At 41.7% G+C, this 23,455-nt stretch overlaps 1 protein-coding gene across 5 annotated transcripts in view; it reads right to left on the reverse strand.

Moving 5' to 3' along the window:
- CACNB4 (calcium voltage-gated channel auxiliary subunit beta 4) overlaps positions 1-23,455 on the reverse strand; it is a 112,044-nt gene that overhangs the window by 43,119 nt on the left and 45,470 nt on the right. The gene's annotated exons all lie outside the window — the stretch shown is intronic.

Raw genomic sequence — 23,455 nt, forward strand, 5'->3', positions numbered from 1 at the left:
CCCACTGCCTGAAAATGTAGATTTTAACTTACAGAGGTTACTACTAAAATTATGCTATAAAGACAGGCATTATAGAGAATAAGTACTAACATATCTTTAAATGAAAACAGGAACCAAAACTTGTGCACTTTAAAACACTCCACATTTTAAGTAACAGTGACCACTACTGCTGACCACAGTTGGTGCTCACCTGGCCTCAGCACTCAGGGAGGGCAGCTAAATTTAATTACTGGGCAGGTGATGTAATTAAGAGGCAAATACAAAACAGTGGGTATCTGTTCATTTGGCATGAAAACATTACTGTGCTGCAATCAAAGTCAGGGCCAGGAAGATCTGCATGTGCCATAACAACCTCAGTAAAACACTGCAGCGAGGTCCTACCCTAAGTGCTGGAGTGAGACTTCAGGGGGAGCTGCAGGCAGGAGGAGCAAGCCTTTGCACTAATGATACCAAAGGGGTTATTCCCACATGTAAAGTCTCTGCAGAATGAGGCGCAGAGGTTAACTGGAAGCACAGCCCCAATTTTGCTTTTAATATCCTCTAGAATTATTACTATTCCCCTAGAATTGCAGAATCTGTTACAGCTATTGTAATGTTAAATAACGAGGTCCAGTAGAGCTATAGCAAATCATTTTAGTAGGACTTTTTCACAAATTCACATCTAAGAGACAATGGGAATGTGCCACTGAAAGTCCAAACAGGACAAGGTTCCGTTCCCAGACAAATCATTTTCTCACTGAATAACTGACATACACAAGCCAGCCACATAACCACTCTGCATTGAGTTGTGATTTCAGAATTAAACGCTCAGTAATTATTTCCTACTATATGTTTGGTAAATTTATTTAGGACAACTCATTAGGTGTCTCAGCAATTCAGAAATTACTAGGTAGTTAGAGCACATTTTTTTCTTCGTGAATACTAATTATTAGAAAATAGGGCAATTGTTCTAACACTTATTTTCATCATCTCTTTTTTTCCTGAGTTTAAAATATTGCAGTCATCTCCTTTCTCAAGCTGCCTTCAGTTCAACGCAGATTGTGTTTTTACATCGAAGAGATTTGGTTTAAAAAGAAAGTACTAATAACATATACATTTACTGCCAAAATACTACATCTTTTTCCGTAATGTTCAAATGAACATGCAAGACATAAGGTTTAGCCCAATATGCATTATGGGTATGCATTCACCCAGTGTTACACATGTAAAAAGGTCTACAGTTTAAAGATCTATGTAGAATAAAAAAGAAGCCCGAGATAGTGGCCAGTGAATACATTAGTTGTTCTGACCTCTTCCTTCTCACATTTTGACAGCTGTAATTTCTTGTTATAAATCACCATAAGCTCAGACGTTATTTTGCCTTTCCAGAACCTCAAATGCTAACTGGTCAAGAGAAAACTTAGATGTTTTTGTAGCAAAAAAGACAGGATAAATTACCTGAAGTACAAAGACAGACAAATTGTTTCACTAGTTAGCCCATCACTGTCTCTATTCCCTTGAGCATAAAAATGTGTTTACACATTAGTAGTAAGTTGCCAAAGGCATTGGGGCACTGGTCAAACTGCTCCAGCTATCTCACCTCTACTGGTGACAATTACATAAAACAGCAGAAAAGTACCAAAGGTACCCAGTCCCCTTCATAAGAACCATTCATTCACAGAATCACAGAACAGTTTGGGTTCAAGGGTCCTTAAAGCTCCTCCAGTTTCAACTGCCTGCCATGGGCAGGGACACCTTCCACTAGGCCAGGTTGCTCAAAGCTCCATCCAACACTTCCAGGGATGGGGCAGCCACAGCTTTTCTGGATGGCCTTGCCAGTGCCTCAACATCACCACAGTGAAAAACTTCCTTACATCTAATCCAGATTTCCCCTGTCAGTTTAAAGCCATTCCCCCTTCTCCTATCCCTACAGGCACTCGTAAAAAGTCCCTCTCCAGATTTCTTGTTGGTCCTTGGAAGGCTGCTCTAAGGTCTCCCTGGAGCTTTATCCTCTCCAGGCTGAACAACCCCAGCTCTCTCACCTGTTATTCAGCAAAGGAATGAAGCACACACCCACATCCATCCTCTTACTCAGCAAAGCACATCAGCTTCTTCTGATTGTTGCCCTGTAACCTAAATCCCTGCAAGCACCTGCACAAGGATTTGGGTGAGTTGTGTCTCATCACCACATTGATGGGAGTGACAACCTTTCCTGGGAAGCAGCAGTAAGTCCTGGTACAAGTACCTCCTGCGAGAGCCACTGGCTAATCGTGATTAAATCTCAGCTCCAGGGCAAAGTCTGACCAGGTCTCCCTTGGCACTAAGCCTTGGGGCATGCTGTCCCAAAGAAAGAAACAAGGATTGTCTCTGTCGCATCTCTAACCTGAAATTTTTGCAAGAGGAGGCTGCCAGAATCGGCAATGTGCCTATGGTATTCACAGCAGAACTGGATAGTGGCAGACATGAATATCTGCTCATCCTTTGTCTACCCCTCCCTCCAAGTTACTACTTTTATTTTGGGTTAAGGATTTTTCTCCCCCTCGAAAAAGGAATTTAAACTCAGATTTTCCCACACAAGGTAACACCCAAAGCATTTTTTCTGGAGTTCCAAGCAAAGTGAAAGGTGAGGATCACAGCCAGATAGATGGCTACAGGCTACAAAAATGTGTCCAAACCATGAAATTTGAACAATACACAAACTTTCAAAACTCTTCTTTTTTCAGCCACAGAAGAGCAAAGATCTGTCTGGGAATGTTCTGCTCTGTGTTCTAGTTCAATTGCTTGTAGTTAGATCAGTGACTGCATCAATCACTGAACACCTCTAATCTGAATTTTGCTTCAAAATGTGCAGCTGGTCCTTCTTTATCATGAAAGCTATTCATAAGACCCAGGAGAGAAAAAAGGTGCATTTTTCAGTGATAAAAGGCACCGAACTAAAGCTGCAACAGTACAGAGATACTGCTTCATTTTTTCTAATTACTTTGGCTCTTGAAAGTATTGAATGATCTTCCCAAGGCTCCGCGGAAGCTACTACTATTGGGTTTTATGACACCTGATAATAATACACTAGGTAATAAAATTGCACCTGTAATTCTAAATGAGCTCTCCTGGAAAGATGATGCTCTGCACCTGTCCCCAATAACAAGTTAGGAAGTCAAGAATGTTCCACAGTGTTCAGAAAAAATAAAGACAAATATTGCCCCCAAACTGAACTTAATCATGCTGCCAACTACACAGGCATCTGTGTTTACCATATGTGGTCTACCACAACATTTCCTCAGACATACAGCATAAAGTCTTCAGCCAGAAAGTCCTGAAATAATACTGTGTGTTTCTAAGTCACTCCCTAAGTCCCCAGTCTCTCTCCCTGCCTCTCTGCATTACTCTCACTCCAAGTGCAGTATCCTAGAGCAGAGATACATGCAGGGCACAGAAGCAGCAGGTCTTAAAATATGACAGGAGCTTTCCTATGCTGGCTGTGATGAAGTGTTCTTGCTAAAACGGGTGGACCACTGTGGGGTATTTTTTAAATCACACCTACATTTAGTTCCTTTTTACAGCAACATGGACACTTAACTTGGCCATCTGGAAGAGGATTAGCTCCCATCTTTCCTCTTATTTCCCTCTGTTCAAGTTAGAATCATAGTTCATCCCCATTTCTCTTTTGTCTTCATATAGTTTAGCTTTTTCTCTCCTTGATGCACTCGTATCACCACACTGCCTTTGTGAAAACCGGGCTGCCCTGTGCCAAGTGGTGCCTGCTCGCATCCTGTCCTGGAACTGCTCTCAAGTATGATGGATTTTACCTTTGAATAGAGGCCACCATCAGGGTTTTGGCACTTCTAAAAATCAGCATTTATTCTTTTACAGTACTGAAAATCAGTACCGAAAATCAGTACCTTATCATTGTCATGGGTTTAGGACTATTTGTGAAGTCAGGCATAGGAAACATCACACCAAAATCACACCATGGGACTTCAAAGGGGAAGGAATCATCTGGTGATAAGGCCATCATTTGCTTGGTTTGGGTTGGGTTTTTTTACAACAGCGTAAGTTGCCAACAGGTCACTAACAATGTTTCTGTAGCAAGGCTGAGATCATTACTACTGTTTTATTTGGCTCTGCAAGACTTCTGTAAGATTTTAGTCTTTGAAACTTTATAAAAAGCACACAGGGAAGTAACAAGAAAACATACCACTGCTTTAAAAATACTTCACACTAGCCTGTTCTGCCTGAATAAAGTAGCACAATTTTTTGCAGAAGAACACAAGGGCAGCCACACCTACCGTCTGACACAGGGGCCACTAAGAGAACATTCCTTCCTTTCAGTGTTCTCGTTGAAGATTTTTTTCTTTTGCTTTTCTCCATCCTTCTTGGATGCCCCATCCCTGGCAGTGTTCAAGGCCAGGCTAGACAGGGCTTTGAGCAATCGGGTCTAGTGGAAGGTGTCCCTGCCTATGGCAGGAGCCTTGGAACTAGACGGTCTTTAAGGTCCCTCCATCCCAAACCATTCTGATTCTATGACTGAAGGACATATACATGCAATGAGATGAGAGACTTCGCGCCAGGGCCAGAACAAGTGCGTGTTTTTAAAGTAACACACTTGTTATTACCTAGTTTACACTTGCCAAGATAGACTAAAAGTACAGTTTGAATGGAGAAACAGGCATGTGGAACATTTAAACATAGTATTTCAGCTGATTCCTTTAGGAAAAGAAAAAAATTGAGAGCTCATATGTAACAGGTAAGTTTATTTTCCTGGAGGACTGACTGTTCAGCAGCGCATGGACCTCTGATAATTATTCTTTTCAGTATGTGTGCTTTGACCCATGGTTTCTATTTCACAGTTTACCTGCATAAGAGACCTAAGTTTAGTAAACAGGATGTGAGTGCAGAAGTTCATGGCACAGAAACAAACTAGGTAGGGTGAGCCAGATTGCTGCTGTTTTCTAACTGCTTCCCTCACAATATGGTTTGCATGGAAGAGACTCACAGAATTAAGTTGCCAAGTGGCTGAGAGGCAACAATCAGAGCAATGACCCTTGCCACCACCTCCCTCCTTGTTATCTCTTTTGCACAACACATTTATGCTGACTAAGCATTACTGGAAAAGGTAAGAAGTGTCAAATGAAGGATCTCAGCAATTCTCCTCTTCCATGCATTAACTAAAATGATTTTTCTCAACATTACAAAAACCAGTACATCTCTCCTTGGGTTGCAAAGACATGGAAAAGACTTCAGTCCCCAAAGCAGGCATGTTCAAGGTAATAATCTTCAAAGTATTACAAATGTGACGAAAGAAGTGGAATTTTCCTCAAGACCTCATTGGCAAGAAGATCCTAGCCACCTGTCTGTTTTTGCTGCATGCTCCTAATTCAAACAGTTAAATTAAAGCACATGTATCTTTTTAAAGACTTATGATTACAGTGTCCCAATTTTCTTCTAGCGTGGCATCACCACTTCCCACACCATCAGATTTTATACAACCAAAATAACCCAGAATATTTTCTCCATATTTTTTAAACAGAAGTGGTTTAGAACATGCTGAACTGTCTCACAATTTGTCCCAAAGCTGATTTGGTAAAACCACACACAAACCAACGGTGATCAAGCAGATGGCTGGTTGGCTTGGCAATTTACTCACTACTTTGTAAGACACAAGCAAGTCCTGCAGGTCTGTGGGGTTCCAGGTATTCCAGCTCTGTACCAGCCCCTCCATCTCACAGCAGTCAAATCCCAAATAGCACATGCTTTGTAATCCTTTACTGAAGAAACCTGGTGGGCGGCCAAACTCCATTTATGACATAGAGGACTGCAGCTCTCTGCTGTGACAAGCTATATTTAGGTGGTAATGACTTCCTCTGAAGTCATCCATCCACTTTGCTTTTGCCTACCTCTCACAGGTTTTGCTAAGGGTCTCACCAGGGCACAAAAAACCCAAACAGACTTACATCTTCAATGCAATTATAGGAAAATTACTTTGTTTAAAATATTCACGCTGTGTACTGAACAGGAAAGAATTGTGACATGCTGTTACGGTATTGCTGAAATGAATTTCATGCTGCTTAATTTAAGCCAAGTAACTGATAGGGTTTGGGCTGAGGTTTAGTATGTTGTGTTGTACTGTGTTTTTAATTAGCTTCTTCCTTCCAAAAGCTTCCAAACTTGGAAGCTTAAAAAAAAGCTTTAAACACCAATAAATGAGGTTTACAAACACAGCATTTTACTTTTATTTTCTTTTTTACATTTTCCATTCTTTTTTTTTCTCATTTTTTTTCTTTTCAGGGAACCATCTTTCATCTCCTATGAATTTTTGTGCAACAAGGACCAAATTCTGAAATCACACAACTGCTGAACTCACAATAAGCTATTATGTACTGCTAGAAATATCTTCGGCAGAAAAAGCCTCAATTTCCTAAATACTGTGCACTCTGTAAATAGCAGCTCCTTTCCCCAAACCCTTGCAATCTAAAAACTCTACATGTGAAGAGCAAAATACAAGTGAAAGGGCATCTTGCTATCACCTACTGAGGTAATATCCGAGTGACACTTCACAGAACTTAATTGCTATAATCAGTCTGGGATTCCACGGAATTTCTAGGACCTTGGGGTTGTTACAGTCAGTACTTTGCTGCCCACTGGGTATATGGGACTTCACAGGGACAGGGCTGAAATTCCAGTGTGGCCAGTTACAGCTACTCTGGCCCATTCCCGCAGCTCCATGAGCACTGCTGAGGTACCTGGAGCACAGATACCCTAGATAAACTAGGGGTTTTATCACTACTACTTGAAATGTGGAAAAAAATCCCCACCGACAGTATTTGTTGAGTGTTACCACATCTGTTCTGATCTGAATATTAGCTCCCATGTTGAGGAGGTACTTGCTATTGTCACATATTCTCTGGCGCTTTGTGAAGAAGGAGCAACAAAAACACAGGCAAACAAACAACAGTTTATCTGGGGGAGATTAGAAGCAGGTACAAATACCAAAGATTTTGTATTTGGGATGTCACTGGCTACTCTCTCTACATATTCACTGTTAGGATAATTGAGAAGGTACTAGTTGTGCTAGGTAGAAATGAAAACCCCGGAACAGGGAACAGCCAAAACCTAAAGCTACCTCTAAACTCCAGACATTGTAAATATTTTTTTGCAGTACATAGTGTGATGTGAAGATATCTTCCCCAAATTTTTATGCTACCATGAGCTTATGACAACCTGTTTCAATTTTGCAGAGGCCAACACTATTTGACAAGCTTAGAAAGTTAAAAATTAAAAACTCAAAGGCAAAATCTTGGTTTTGTTTTTTTTTAAGAACTGCCTCCAGTATTATCTCAAAATGGGTCCTTAATTAAATGGCTTAAGAAAAACAATAGTGTAATATTCCTTCTTACTAGCATGTAATAAACATTCAAATCATGACAAAATCCTTTAGGAATTACTATCATACCCACAACCTCTTTGATTTGACAAAAGCAGTAACTGAGAAAGACTCTTGTGATTTCTTTCTGTGCAAAAAGCTCATTCTCCATCAAAATTCTCACATGCATCAGTAACACCAATCAGAAGAAAACAAGGCAACTTTAAGCACCTAGATATTGTTCTTTGCTGAATGACAGAGAAAAAAAGCCTTGTGAGGAGCAGAATCTGTCAAAAGCTTGAGAAGATTTAAACCCCTTATTTTGGTCTAAAGCTTTTGCCATTATTTTGGGATATTCTAGAAGAGGTACATCTACTAAAAAAGAAAAACAATCTGTCACTGCTGTCAAGGGTTCAGCTCATAGAATCATAGAACAGTTGTTGGAAAGGACCTTAAGATCATCTAGTTCCAACCCCCCCTGCCATGTGCTATAAGTCTGCCCTGAAATATAACCAAAAAGGCAGGGAATGGGTATGATGCCAGAGTGAAGTCAAACACTGGTCAAAGGTACAGCAGAAAGAAGAAAAGCATTCAAAAACCATCAACTAGAATATGAAAGTCAGAAGTAAGGAACTAAAAGTCCCTAAGACGGAAGATGGTTGCTTCCTTGCAACCACCTTTACATTGATATTATACCCATTCAGTTCCTGTTGGGTAGGTAAGCATCTCACTGAAGTCAAATGCAAAACCATTCACTGCAGTACTTCCAAAGAGAAAGATGACATTAAGGATGTAAACCAAAAGCCAGTCAGCTGAAGGTTAGGAACATCACAAATTCTTTCTCTGCCCTGGGCTAAACAAGGCAAAACCCCCCAAGCTCAATTCTTGAGCAGACAAACTCATGCTGGACAGACAAGCCCTCAACTTACGCTGCAGCTGTTATAATAAAATATTTCAATGTCATGATGTTGATCTAAACATATACATAAACAATACCCATATTTACCTCCTGTAACAGATGAGATGTGGGGATGGACATACACTCAGGCAATAACTTACAAATGCATTCATGGCACCCCTTGCATGAGACCAATCATCAAGACATTCCCACCCTCCAGAATAGTTCACTGCAAGTCCAAGTGCCCTGTGCTACTGGCAGTAAGGAAAGGTTGGTGTTAATATCATTCCAGCATCAACTAAATGTTTTGTATTTCGTTCTTTATGTGCATTTGTTGAGAGTTTTTCACGCCAGGAGCTTGCTCCCTGGAAGCTATAGAGTTGAACACTCTTCTGGTATCAGGTCTGAGTTTAGCCACAGTGGCTACTGTGTACATCCTACTTTGCACGGCACAAAACCTGTAGGAGATTTCAACTACTAAAGAGTTCTCCCCTAGTCTATTTTGTAAATCCTCGCGTCCCACTAGCTCCATGCAGAGGTCACAGCACTGCTGTACTCTGCTGTTAAACCAGCACTTCTTCCTGTGCCCAGCATCGCTCTCACCAGCTTGGAAGCAGGTGCGAAGGCTGTGGAGACAGCAAGCAGTGTGGAGGTGGAGGAAGGAGGCCTCATAATGCATTCCAGCAAACTCTTCTAACCTGCACAGAACTGACGAGCCCTCTGAGGAGCACAACCAGTCCTCCCTGCCAAAGGGACAAGCCAGCATAGCCCTGTCTTTGGAGAAACACGACCCAGCAGGAACTGGGGGTGGCAGAGGCTGCGTATGCCCCTGTTCTCCTGCAGCCTTACAGAAGCACAAGCACTAAGCATAGCACAGTCACCCCAGTCCCAGCTGCTGCAGGCTGTACTTTCATGTCTGCATGGAGGAGCTGAGCACTTCCACATGGAGTATCCACACTCACCATCCATCCCTAAGGGAAGATTTCTACCCAGCTCTACCAGCCATGAAGACTGAAAATGCCCTCTCCTTCACATACCTCCTCTCCAGAAACAGGGCCCAGGAGTCCTGGGCTACTCTTAAGTTCCTACTTCACTGCACATCTTCTCAGGGCATGCTATGGGCAAGGAACTGCGGAGTAAGCACACTGTCATCACAGGCACAGCCAGGACACAAGCTGTTTCTTGGCATTTCTAACTGTATCACTCTTGAGTTGCAGTCCTGCTGCCCTAACACAGCCCCTTCTGCATCTCCGTACAGCAGCTCTTAACGTCAAAGCTGAGAAAGAGCTGTGCAAGCAACACTACTGAAACATGAATAAATTACCAAATTAGTAAGAGATACCAGATAAGTGAGAGGGAAAAATGTGCTGAGCCTTAGGGAGGAGCAACTCCTCTTCCTCCCCAAGCAGCGACCCATGCGGTGCTGCTCAGGCAGCTTGGCCGCCTCCCTTCCATATCACAGGAGGACTGGTAACAGCAGCTGCTGGAAGAGAGAAAAAGAGAGGAGCTTGTTCCTCCTGGCAGCCAGAGCTCCTCTCCAGCAGAACCTCTCCCACCAGGCCCCGTGCAGCAGCACCGCTGCAATTCAGAGCAAAGGCAAAGAGGGACTGACTTGCTCTGGAAGAATGTAACGAAATAAAACTAACACCAAAAGCCTCAACCAACCAAACAACTGAAATGCTTCTGGGATCTCTAGGGACTGCAGCACGTACCCAGTCAGGCAGCCAGCCACTTGGGAAACCACTTCACTGATTTCCGCCCTGACATGGTTTGATGGGGCAAAAGCTGATGGCAGCAAAAGCTAATTTTCAGCTGCTGGGAAGCAGCTTTTTAGCTTTTTGGGGTTTTTTCTTTTAAATAATGCAGCAACTGCAGTTGGGTTAAGAGGCAATACAAATACAGCCAAAGGGAGGAATTGTTTAATGGCTGCAAGAAACAAGCACAAATGCAGACTTTCAAGCTACGCATGCCTGAAATACGTTAGTCTAGCTCCACTGAAACCTGGGCTCTCAGTCTGGTCCCATCCCTCAGTTCAGTTCTAGCTCAAAATTTCAGAGTTAATGAGCATATGTAATTTCTATTAGGCCAGACAGGTTTGGAAACGCTCAGCAAAACCAGCCTGAAAAGCAGCCTGGGATAACTTCGGACAGAGCTCTTCACAAATCAGTTTTCAGCGAAACAACACTGCAGTGTTTTTATTTATTTACATCATTGTTGTTTTCTGATGATGCAGACTAGGATTTCTTATCCTGTAAGAGATCAGAGCATCCAGAAAAAACTGTAGCCTGAGTTTATTAATTTGTTGTTGTTGTTGTTGAGGAATATAAAATATTCAATTTTTCAGAATAATTCAATTCGGATGCTAAAGAGATCTCATTTATCTTTTGTATATTAAATTCTTGCTTACGAAGAAAGACACAAAATACCTCTGTACAGTTACATTCCTCATATATCTTCCCACTTAGCAGCTATCACTTGCATGCAGAGAACCCAAATATGAAATCTTACAAACAGAAGCTTCCTCCTGCAGAGAACAAGAAGTCTATGAAAGTACGATGTTTTTGTGTGCTATTTCTTAGAGACAGATTTTAGGACTGAGCATATTACATATTAAAATGACTGTCACAATCATCCCTTAGATGACTCTGATTATGACTGTAGATATCATGACTGTAACTTTAAACTTGGTCAACTCCAGGGACACACTTGGCCTGATGTAGTCAAAGATCCAAGACGTTACAGTCTTAAAACACATAAAACCAATGCCTGAGGATCAAATTGAGTATTTTCAACCTGGAACTGTACACACTTTGTGTGTAATAATCTTTTCCTAGACCACTCTCAACTAGTAATATATTCAACAGTGCTCTCATCCTGAAACTGTTTTCTTCACTGGTATGCAAACTTTTTTGTCCCTGTCTCCCAAATGTATATTGTGCAGTCACTGGGAGGCATAACACCTCTTATGAAGCACAGCGCTCTACATGTGATGTACACTGAAATATATGTACCTTTGAAGCTGTCAATTGAACACTTCTCCCACGCTGGTACGGTTTTATCTGTAGAGTACATACAGCACCAGCCACAACTTCCTTTTCTCGAAAAAATAAAAACAAACCAGGACTGAAAAAAAGGCTTAGAAGGATCAAGAAAAATAACCAAACCCATGAAGGATGTGTTTGAACAGAGACCAAAGAAACAGGGAAACTGCTCTCAAGAGGAGGGGGACAGCGGTCCATCATTCAAAACCCTGTGTACAAATTCATAGAACCGCAGAATCACAGAACTTGTTTAACTTCATGAGGTTCACACCGGCCCATTTCTGAAGCCTGTCAGGGTCCCTCTGGATGGCATCCCTTCCCTCCAGTGCATTATCAGCAAACTCACTGAGGGTGCACTCGATCGCACTGCCCTGCCCAAGATAAGCCTATAGAGTAAAGGAATGAGCTGAGAGGTTAGTATGCAACAGCTGTTCTTTAATAGCAAGATGGAAAGGTTTTACAGTGAAATGGAAAGGTGCAAATATAAAATTTATAATAAAATTTAGAATAAGTCTAAGCTAACAAAAAGGAAACATTCATATGTCATACATTCAGAAGAAAGTAGCAGAGCTAAAAATTGAACAAGGTTTTTAAATATTATAACAGATAAAACATCTTCAGCATAGGTGTAGCAAGTGGCAACATAAGTACTAGAAATGACATTCAATGACAAGTTTCAAAGCCTAAGTCAACTTCCTGATTCCACTCAGCAAAGAAACTTCTACGTATCCACCACCACTCTATGAATTTTATATGTACAACAGGAAATACTCTAGCCTGCGACTCTTCTTCTTACACTCCCACTCATACTGTATGTTTACATACAGTAAACCTAATCTGTTAAAGGTAAATATTACTTAATGCATTCCTGAGATTTAGTCACTCTACGGTGCAAGACAATAGCTATTCAACAATGTAGCTGTAGGAAGCTCATTGTAGCAATGAACTTCCTAACACTACTCCTCAGGACAGTAAGTAAAATATAAGACAACTGTAATCATCACGAAAAAACATAAGGAGGCAAAGTATAATTCATTTCACTCAGACGCTTTTCCATCTGTCAATATCCTCTTAATTTTCTAGTAAGAGGTCAAAAAAAGCACGAAGTTGAGAAAATGAACATGAGCCGTCTTCAGTGCGCTTGCAGCCCAGAAGGCCAACCGTATCCTGGGCTGCATCAAAAAGAGCATGACCAACAGGTCGAAGGAGGTGATCCTGCCCCTCTACTCTGCTCTCGTGAGACCTCACTTGGAGTATTGTGTGCAGTTCTGGGGTCCTCAACATAAAAAGGACATGGAACTGTTGGAACAAGTCCAGAGGAGGGCCACAAGGGTGATCAGGGGACTGGACTTCCCGTATGAAGATAGGCTGAGAAAGTTGGGGCTGTTCAGTCTAGAGAAGAGAAGGCTGCATGGAGACCTCATAGCAGCCTTCCAGCATCTGAAGAGGGCCTATAGGGATGCTGGGGAGGGACTCTTCAATAGGGACTGTAGTGATAGGACAAGGGGTAACGGGTTAAAACTTAAATAGGGGAAATTTAGATTGGATATAAGGAGGAAATTCTTTCCTGTGAGGGTGGTGAGGCACTGGAATAGGTTTCCCAGGGAGGTTGTGAATGCTCCATCCCTGGTGGTGTTCAAGGCCAGGTTGGATGAAGCCTTGGGTGACATGGTTTAGTGTGAGGTGTCCCTGCCCATGGCAGGGGGGTTGGAACTAGATGATCTTAAGGTCCTTTCCAACCCTAACTATTCTTATATATTCCTTTTTTATCCTTATAATATTCCTTTTTATCCTTATAATATTCCTTTTTTATGGTGTACAAAAAGGTCTTGACAACATTTTAACTAGAACAAGCGCTACAACACGGATAAAGGTACATCTCATACCTTATCAGAAACCTTGCAAACAAATACACTTTGAAATAATCTTGCCCACTCTTTTTTGAACAAACACTTCAGCAAGTACACATTATTTATAACTTTGTGTCAGTAAGCTAATTCTGCTTAAAGAACAAGAGCTCCTGTGAGCTGGGAAACTGCCGTTGTCCCAGACCCACAAGGAGTTATAGGAACTTCCCCCCCCCCCGAAAAAAATAAATAATTCTGAGATGAACAGTTTGTCAAGACATCTGGAGGGTAAAGAGACTACCACACACTGGGCTCCTTTGGCGCTGACGTACAGCAGCTAGTGTTTGTTTGCTTCTGGTTAGGTCAGACTGTCTTTCATTAGCCCAAAAGGTAGTCCAGGCTGGCCAACAGGCCTGAGAGACAAGTTAGGAACACATCATGTCCTAACGCCAGGTCTTTGCAGTCTTTGACTGGAAATCCTGAAATACTGTACTGTCATAGAGTGACAGCATGCATGTCATTCAGCTGGACAAAAGAGAGATCATCACTTATAAGCAGACTTGCTCATTCTGGAATTCAAACATAGAAACTGTGATGGAGAGGCCTTTTTCCCCAGGGCATGTGCAAAGATGGGCATCCCCATTCTCAAAGGCTGAACTGGAACACCACAGGAGAGGGTCTGACCCTCCATGTATCAGTCCCAGTGCTAGACTCAACAGAGCAGCTGACACCTCAGCAAGGTGAGGTAAGTGCATGCACAACAGCAGCACACACAGGTTTCTGTTCATCAGCAGGGAGAGTGCACCAGGAGGTAGCAGGAAGCAGTACAATTTATTCTAGGTGCAGCACTAGCATTTAAATCACACCTGATGCTGCAGACCATGCTTATGCTGGTAGCTTGGTTGTGTTCGCACACTGGACAAACCTTTCATGAATCTACCTTGAGCCAAGAGCAAGGACTGCCTTGGTGGCAGGATGAGTACAATCACAGCCTGCTGAATCACAGGTACTTCCTTTTCTAGCTTGGTGTCACCTGGAGAGGCATTTCTGTGGTATCTGTCATTCCTGGAGTGCAGCAGGTTTATTCACAAGCGTTCATGATGCCATTTGGACAGTGCCTTCAGTGCCAGGAGCTGCTGTTAGATCTCATGCAGAAACAGCCTTTGCTGACACAGACAGGACTAGCTGCCACTGGATTTTTTTCCTTGGTGATGTTTTCTCTGCATTAGTCATAACTGAAACTTCTCTGCCCAAGAATGATGCTGGGGCTTGTTTTGTCAGAACCTGATGAGATCACCACTAATTGTTCAGGAAAATAAAAATTTACCATGGTATCTCATAACCTATATATCTTAGCAGAGACTGATTGTTTGTCAGAATATATCGTTTCCCAGGCAAGAGAGATCTGTTTTTCAGGGGATACACCAAGCATAGAAGGAACATGGCTTAAAAAAAGTTGTCACAAAATCCCACGGAAAGGAGAAGTCTGTAAAGCAGAATAGGGGGTGTAACCATTAGAAACATTGTTTTATTCACAGGGTTCTTACAATAAGAGATTAAAAGATTAAAGGTTCTGAGAAAGTCAAGTTTGAACAGGCCAGAGGTTTTCAGGTTGTACCTGACTCTGTGAGCAAGAAGGAGGAACAGGGAGGATGCCTTGGCCATCTCACCCCATAGACCATCCCATGGGGGTGAGAGGTGCAAAGGGCTCATTTAAGGTCAAAATGAACACAACTACTGGAAAAAAAAATCCTCCAGCGTCATACACACCAAGAGCACCCAGCACAGCATTTACAGCAACACATTTTCAAAGAAAACATGGCATTTATGATAATGTAATCACTGAGTGTGATGCCGCTGTACCAAGGACAAAAAGCCCACTGGAGAAAGCAGAAAGCACAAATGAGCTGAGCAGTGAGAGTTGATTTCCAGGGAAATGTCCCAGCAAGGGTAAAAAAAACCAAGACAGGACTCAGAGAAAATGTATTTGGTATAAGCAGAATTCTCTCAAAATAGAAAGGCTTGTGAAGTTTTATATGAAGTGTTAGCAGCTCGTTCAAACACGCACTTCACCACTTCAGTACTTAGCAAGATGATAGGGAGTATTTTTTCCTCATGATTTCTTCCATGTTGCTGTAATCAAATCACTGCCAGGCTGCATCCCCCATGCCAGTGAAACAGCACAATCAAATAGCTCCATCTCTGTAACTTATATAGCCCTTGTACTACATTTTTAGGAAAAAAACCCAAACAAACAAATACAAAACCAACCACAAAACATAACAGCAGCCTCTTTTCCCCCTCCCCCAGGACTTTCCTGCTTTTCTATGCCCTTGTGAAAACTAAAATCCCCACAGCCCTGAGGACCAGAGTAGACCCTATAGCCCAACACCGCTCCTTCTGAGCCCTTTCCTCAAAACACTTAGAACTCTTTCTGACAAGGCTACCTTTAGAGAGAAACAATGCAGATCTACATCCTGAGCTGTGTATGTGCATAATCAGGTACCATTGGCTTCTTCTCGCTCTCTGTGCTGGGTGGAAAAGCTTGCTCATTCTGAGCATGCAGGTAATCCTCCAAATCAAAAACTGAGTTTACCTGATCAGCACCTCCTTGGGGTAGGCAAAGATAGATACGTGTGCACAAGAAAGAGTTAACAGAACTTGTAGTTGGGCAGAAATCCTCCCCTTCTTGCCTCCCACTCTGCTCTAAAAGTCCTCCTTCAATTTTCAAAGAGCAGTAGAACAGCTGAGGTTGGAAGGGACCTCCTGAGCCCAGCCTCCCATATATAATATGTATATACACATATGTATGTGTATATATAGACACAAACCCATCATCTGTTCAAAGAGAGTATATTAGGAACAGAGCCAAGTTAAAGAAAGCCAGAACCTTAGAGGAAGGGAAGGTAATGAAAGATGCAGAAGCAAGGAGGAGGAGAAAGAGGCCCAGAAGTTATTCACATGCGCTAAAACTACACTGCCTACCTGTGCTTACCTCCTACTCTAGTCCACCCAGCTATCCACAACTCTTCTCACTGCTCTCTTGTGACTTTTTCCAGTGGAAAAATCCCTTCTGATGCACAGTAACAGAGAAAGATGGGCACAATCCAGTGCTCCAGCACAGGAGCCAGTAAGCTTTAATGGGGCAAGGGAGCTCCAATCCAGACCTTCTTTTCTTTGGTTTATGACAGAAACAGTTAAAAGTTCCCTCTAAGCCATGCTCCCAAATAGTTTCATACATAGGTGATGCTACATGAGGAATGACCATCAGGCAGCTAAATTCATTTGGCATGCATGCACAGGCCCATGACCTGAAAGATGTCATGAGTGAAGAGAACCAAGATGCCCATGAGTGATGGACCTCTCCTTCTGAAAGAGGAAAACTACCAGAGCAAAGACAGACTGTGCCTATTAACAGGCTGTCAACCTTGTCCTTGTGCTCCACGCAGAAGCACAAAGATATTGCACCTGAATGTACTTACACGTTGAAGGCACAGAAAGAAGGAACGAACATAGTAAAACAAGACACTCAAGAAGTGAAAACAGTTCACTGCTGGCATGAAAATCAGCAGCGAAGCACTGTAGAAAAAGACAAACCAGGATGTGACAGAATTTTGCAAGCAAATCTTGACACCACCTGAGATTCCTACAGAACTCAGCATTCAGCCAGCTAAATGACATTCTGAAATTAATTACTAGATTCCAAATGACCATGAACAGCTGTCAGGCTTGTCCTGTTCATAAAGTAATTTGCATTAGTCTAATTTGCTGAGTTTTAAAACCATGCTGTACCATCTCTGTAAATGCTTACTTAATGGAAAAACATCTAACGGCTCAGCATCTCACAAACAGAACATGTTTTAGAGAGATAGGAAAGCAAGCCATGACACCAGCAAATCCTAGGTTAAGCTTCTCCCCTTGTTACTTATCATGCCTCTGATGTGTTCCTTCAGTGCCAAGAGCCACATCCCTCCCTCAGATGCTCTTGAGTGGCTTTTGCGGCATCTTCTTAAGCAGTGGGCAATTTTTAATGCGTTCTGCAATCCAGAATCAGCACATTTGTGAGAAAACCTTCTCATTTTGGCTGCATTCCATGGTCATTCAAGGGTTCACCAGAAGGAATCCAAAAGCAGGAGTAAAGTCATAGTTAATTATACACCTTAGTCTTCATAGGAACAAACAATATTACTAAACACACACTATCCCAATCAGACAAGCTCTTACTTGCAGTTGAAGCTGAAAACATACAGAGTTAACTATTCCTTGTTATGTTTCTTTTGTTTAGATGACTTGAAGCTTTTTTTTTTTTTTGCATTTTAATATATTTTTGTTGAAAAAAGCACTTCTATGGAAACAGCAGGCAGTAATTTATAAAAGTTATTTATGATTCTTACTGAAAGTTTTATTTGACTACCATACTATCAAATCAAAACATTGCCTTTCACAAACCGAAGATGTGAGTCAGATAGAAAACCATTTTTATGTGGGCACAAAAGATTGGACATGGTAAGAATAGCTGATGTTGTAGGAATGCACGGACTTTGGGAATTTTAGTAGGAAAAACCTAAGGAAAAACACCCAAGCAAACCCCAAAACAGAAAACAAGCTAACTTTCCAACAGCCCTTTATATAAAAGAAAAATGTTAGGCAGATGATGACTCATTAGCTGAAGCATTCTATTAAGAACTAATGGAAATGAAAACAGATTTGGAACTCTCAAAAACACACAAATGCTTTGACTGTGCAAAAGCCAAATCTCAATGAGAATTCAGAAGACATAATGAGCAGAGGATAATCTCTCTTTATCAGAAATTACTGACTGTGTTCCCAGTCAAGACAGACTTCAGTGCACACTTGAAACTACAAATCCTACATAAGCAAACAGCAACTAGATAACTGGTAGCAATTAGGCAAATTATCCTGGAATGACTAGGTCCTGACATTACTCATCCTTTTTGGATTAAACATCAGAAAACTTAACTAATTGAAATGGAAAAACAACAGCTATGCGTGACAAGAAGCCCAATGTCATCAACAAACCAACAGCACTGCAAACACCGTCCTCTCGGTTCACATATGCATCTAAGGTCTCTCTGAGGAGTAACAGAAAGAAAATCCAATTGCCTCCTACTATCACCCCTACAACAGAGGTCTTACGAGACCACCCACACACTGTTTTATGAAAGCAGACCTCCCAAAGAAGGACAGCATCAGCAGTCTTCATCTCACTTCCCTTCATGTCACCCATCACGAGGAAAGCTCAACATCTCACAGGCAGTCTGTACGGCTGGGTACTCAGCACACTGCTGGCAGTCTTACCCCACAATTAATTTTACCTATAAACCAAGCAAAAATTTTCCAAGTATGAAAACTCTTGGAAGAGAGTGTAAGCAAGTGCCTATGACAGCAGCACCCATGTATGAGCCCTGCAGGCACCACCCCTTCCCAGGACAGCCTGTCTGGCACCGCACCTTTGAGAGGAGCACGAAACCAGAATACACCAGCTGCGGCTTCAAACATACTTGCTGTGTAAACAGTGGCTGATGTTTTGGGCAGCAACTTCTGCATCTACCAGCACTTACCACAAGAAATACTGAGGAACAGTTTACAAGTAAACAGAATGTAAAGCACAAGTCTTAAAAATTACACTAACTGGAAGAGCTTAGTAGAATAATCACCAGAGACAGGATGAAAAATACTTCTAAAGACACATTCTGTTTATTTCTTATTCTCAACCTACAACTACTACGAAGATGTATAGAGCAAGCAAAGACCACCTTTCTTTCTCCTTTAAAGATCAGATGCACACCATACATAAATCAGTATTTGAACATGCACTTCCCTATCAAGGTTTGCTTTATTATAATCACATTTTTCTACTTGAGCAGCACCCAAAGATCTCATCTCGGCTGCCATGAGAAAAAGTGTGCACTACAACAACAGAAGGAGTGACTGGTATGAGCAGTAATGTCACCAAACCGGAGTGAGGGAAGGGAGTACACAGTCCTCAAAATGTTGATACTGATCATTTGCGTGGTGAATGAAATAAGTTTTCTTACTATTCCCGTCACCTCTTTCCTAAAAATTCTCAGCAATGCTCTCTCAAGAATTGTACACAGTAACTGGAGACAAAACCTACAAGTCAGCATGTTTTTTTACACACACATCACACCAGGCTTTTGTAGAGTGGAAGGAATGGCCTCTGCTATTGCCCTGTGTCACAGTAGGCTCCTCTCTGGCTCCTCACATACACATCATCAAGTTGTGTTACTACCACAATCTGTACCACTGAGTAACAGTACACTGGACTCCAAGCAGAGTTTGCCACCCTCATGTATGACCTAAAGCCATTAACACTGCAGATGAAATTCAAACTTAGCACCACAAAGATTGCCAGTATGATAACACCATGTGCTGTAATGATACGCTATATATTGCATCACCAGCCACAATTTCCCAACTCCCTGATACAGCCCTGATGTGCCCATGTAGAAACTGGCTACAGAGTCTAAGCAGGCTTATGCACATACAGTCCTCCTTGCTGTCCTTTTTACAGTGAACTCTGAACATGAGCCACCAAGGTCAGTCTCACTGGTGTTTAGCTCCTATAAACATCAAAGGACTTTCAGAATCTAAAATACTTTTGTGGATCTGGGCATGAATCTAATTCTTCAAAAGTGTTTATCTAATTCTTGGTGATAAAGAATTTGAACTTGTATAGTACCTTTCACTGAAGCACATCATCCTGGCTTACAAACCAGTAAGGTCCTGCTTCTCTGGTGTACTGAGAGCCCCCTCTAGCATCAGCAGTAGGAGGCAGGCTGCAGGGATGAGAAGAGCCTTAGGGAAACCAGGGCAGGGTTAAATGCAGGCCAAATGGCTAAGAGAAGTCTAGAAAAGAAGGTGCATGTACAGCTTAGGAGAAGGAGACTGCTGGAGAAAAAGCAAATAGGTAAAAGCAGTTAACAAAAAGACCTACTACAACAGAGAGGTAAGAAAAGACCACCTTTATTCCTCCTTTAGAGATCACAGAGGTGCCACACAGAAATCCAAGAAATATTTAAATATTAATCTCTCGACCAAAACGACAGACAGAAGATGAAGGCACAAATTAAATGCTATTTAAATATCTTGAACACAAGGAGGAAGAAGATGAGCAAAATGGGAAACACCGGCATTAATAAGCAGAAAGGCATGCTGCGCGGGTGCTGCAGGCTGTCACCAGTGACTGCTGAGCAGTGACACTGCACCCTCACTTCCATGCAGACACCACCAGGGCTGTGCAATAGTGGCTTCTTGCCTAGTTGGCTCCCCAGCCCTGCTCACAGCAGGCCCTTGCTGACCCCATGCCAGGCCACCCCTCACTCTTGCTCAGCTCTGCTGCCTGACACAACCAAGCTGAACTTTGAAGCACCTATCCAAAGGCAGCTGTTCCCAACAGCCCAGATAACCAATTCAAGTACAGAAGATAAAGCCTCTCACATGCTGACAAGCATTAAACTTACACCTTGTGAGAAGTGAGGACAGCCATTTCACATGCTCAGTTGCTGCTCTGAAATGAGTGCTTTAGAGGTATAAATATAAACAATCTAATAGGGACGGTTCTGATAGTTTTGTAGATGTGAAAAGGGTGACACTTGCCACAAGTATCATTCCCAATCATGGCTGAGAAGGACCTTGCATTAGAAGTATTTGTTGTTAACTCCTGGGGATAATTTTTCAACAAAATGCAGCTTTAATGGAAAAAGTAATTTTACAGAAAATGCAGTTTCTTATGGGAAGGTTTCATGGAAGTTTGTTTCTGAAAATGATGGCATCTTCACTGAAACCATAGTGCACTGGGAAATTTTGGACTGACATACGGAACAGCATTAAGATCCTCCCCTGGCATAAACAGACACACACTTATTAGATCCCAACCATGTAGGTAAATTGGTATTACTTGTTTACCCAACAGACCTCAATGTCTTAAGCCTCCTGTGCTAAAGAGATTTTATGGCCTCTTATTATCAAGAATGTAAAACATACTTCCCAATAGGGCAAACAAGTTTTCATTCCCAAAAGGATGACCCTGTTTAGAACCAAAGCACTAAAAAAACCCTCCCCAAATCCCCCAGCCACAGGGCAGGGCAACAAGCAAGACAAAAATCTTCATTGGGAAGATGTTTCTCTCTACAGTCTTCCATCACCTGCAAGCCGGCACCTTCTGTGTTCACTACAAGGGTGCCTGTGCCTGCAAAAGTTGTTTTCTTCCATATCTCTGAACCTCTTTTCTTCAACATGGCAATTACTTTTCATCTACAATCACTGGTAGTGTTTTTCAGCTTCAACAGTGTAATTTTCTTCCTCCAAAAAGCCTCACACTACCTAGTGCCTCATCTACTTCATTAATCATCACAGCTGGTAATGGATCATAATACCCATGCACACACTCATTTCTTTACATATACATAGATCAAAACATGTATTTTTGCATACATTTGGTATAAATGCACACATACAAACCCAGTATAATAGCAGCCTCTATTACAAAAATCATCTATATGTATATCTTCATCGTTAAATGTCATGCTTGTTCTCGGTTTTAACAGGAAAAATCTCACCTGCACACTTCTAGGGTATTCTGTGATCAGTTAATCTGTACATTATCTATCAGAAGAGATTAGGTATAAACACAGTACATACCTCAGCTTCCCTATCTTTAAATGTTGTGATTTCATACTACCTTTCCAAAAGTAAGCATGTTTACTCTGTGTGCCATACACTGACCTTTTCCTTCAAAACAAACTCAAATTTGGTATGTACACATAGGATTTACAATGGGTACAGGTTTAAAACACTTCACATGGATATTTGCAGTCACTGTTCCATTCAGCTGACTTCTAACTGTAATACCACCTAGGTTAGCTTAAAGCAGTTCAGAGACACTCAGTAACACACATCTATTTCAGTTCAGTGGAGGCTGCCAGGGGTTAACCCTTCATCACAACTGCTGCTCTCCTCCCTGCTTTCATCGATAAGAAGACATTCATGGCGTTAACCTCAGCCTGCTACCCAGTCTCTTTACGCTGCAAGAATGGAGGGTGAATGGATTTTCATTTTGGCCCTATCATGATAGCTAGGCACAGCTTTATAAGATGTTACTGTACTAGAATGACTTTTTTTGATATAGTTTATTTTATGCTAGAAGCACTGCAAATAGCACAAATCCTCAATCACCTTTCCCTGTGGTTCAGGTAAGGAACAAGCACAGAGTACACAAGCTTGTAGTTCCTTCAGTTCACTAGCTGCACGACATCTGGGTTAAGCCTTCCAGGTCCTAAACCCCAGAACAATACAGAGGCCTTTTCTTTAATCTTCACAACTCACAGTTACTTTCCCTTAACCACAGGGAACGAGTATTCTAGCCTTGATTTGTTTTTCACTGTATTATTTCTATTATGTTGGCTCTCTTTGGCTTTAAAGTAATACTCATGTGACCCATCACACTACCTGTTTGCCAGAATATTGTCTCAGCAGGCATACTCAATTCATGAGTCAGAATCCAAAATAATAATAAGGTGTAATGTTTTAAGCAAATGATTCAGGAGCATAAAGTGAACACACTTGGGGAATTTTACCTACTTTGTGTCTGAGGCTTTGGGTTCACAGCCTCTAGCTCTTCCATATGACTATGGGATCTAGACTGCTTTTAGGGTTTGATGGTTTGGGGTTTGTTTTATTTTTTGTTAATGAAAGCTGAGATTCTCACATATTCCCACAGTTCTGGAAGTTAGAGCTAGTAAAAACTATCTCAAGTAATGAGAGATTGTAAAATTACAAGAGCTGTAAACAGCATTATCATGAACTAGTTAAGAGGGTGTTAAGGAACCTGGAAATTACTTCTTCATCCCAGCCCTTCAAAGCGGACAGCTAAAGACCTAGGCCTTCTCTTTGTTACTAACATGATTCTTACAGTACAAACCCTAACACAGATGTTTGTTTAACGGGAAGGTTTCTGCTCTCCTGCTGTCATTAAAACTGTTTTTCCCAAATAATCTTGAAAGAAATCAGTGGGTTTCACTGAAACACATGGAGTTAAGCATTTCAGAAGCACCCTTGAATCCCACTAGACATTTACCTGCATTTTCTAGTAAACTTTAAAATCTGGCTTGTACAGATAAAACATTTCTTCTACAACAACCACTACACAGCAAGTTAGCCTTCTTAGCCATGCTACTATACTTCTAAGCTGTCTTTTTAAAAGCTTATTTATACTCCACTGAAAGACCAGCAGAAGACAGCTTCAGGACTGTGAACAGTTCCCAAGAATTCACGCTTTGCCTTGCAA

This window comes from Pezoporus wallicus, unplaced genomic scaffold (genome assembly GCF_028554395.1).
Source record: "Pezoporus wallicus isolate ANWC-B61680 ecotype Strahan unplaced genomic scaffold, APGP_CSIRO_Pwel_v1 contig_736, whole genome shotgun sequence".
Classification (NCBI taxonomy): domain Eukaryota; kingdom Metazoa; phylum Chordata; class Aves; order Psittaciformes; family Psittacidae; genus Pezoporus; species Pezoporus wallicus.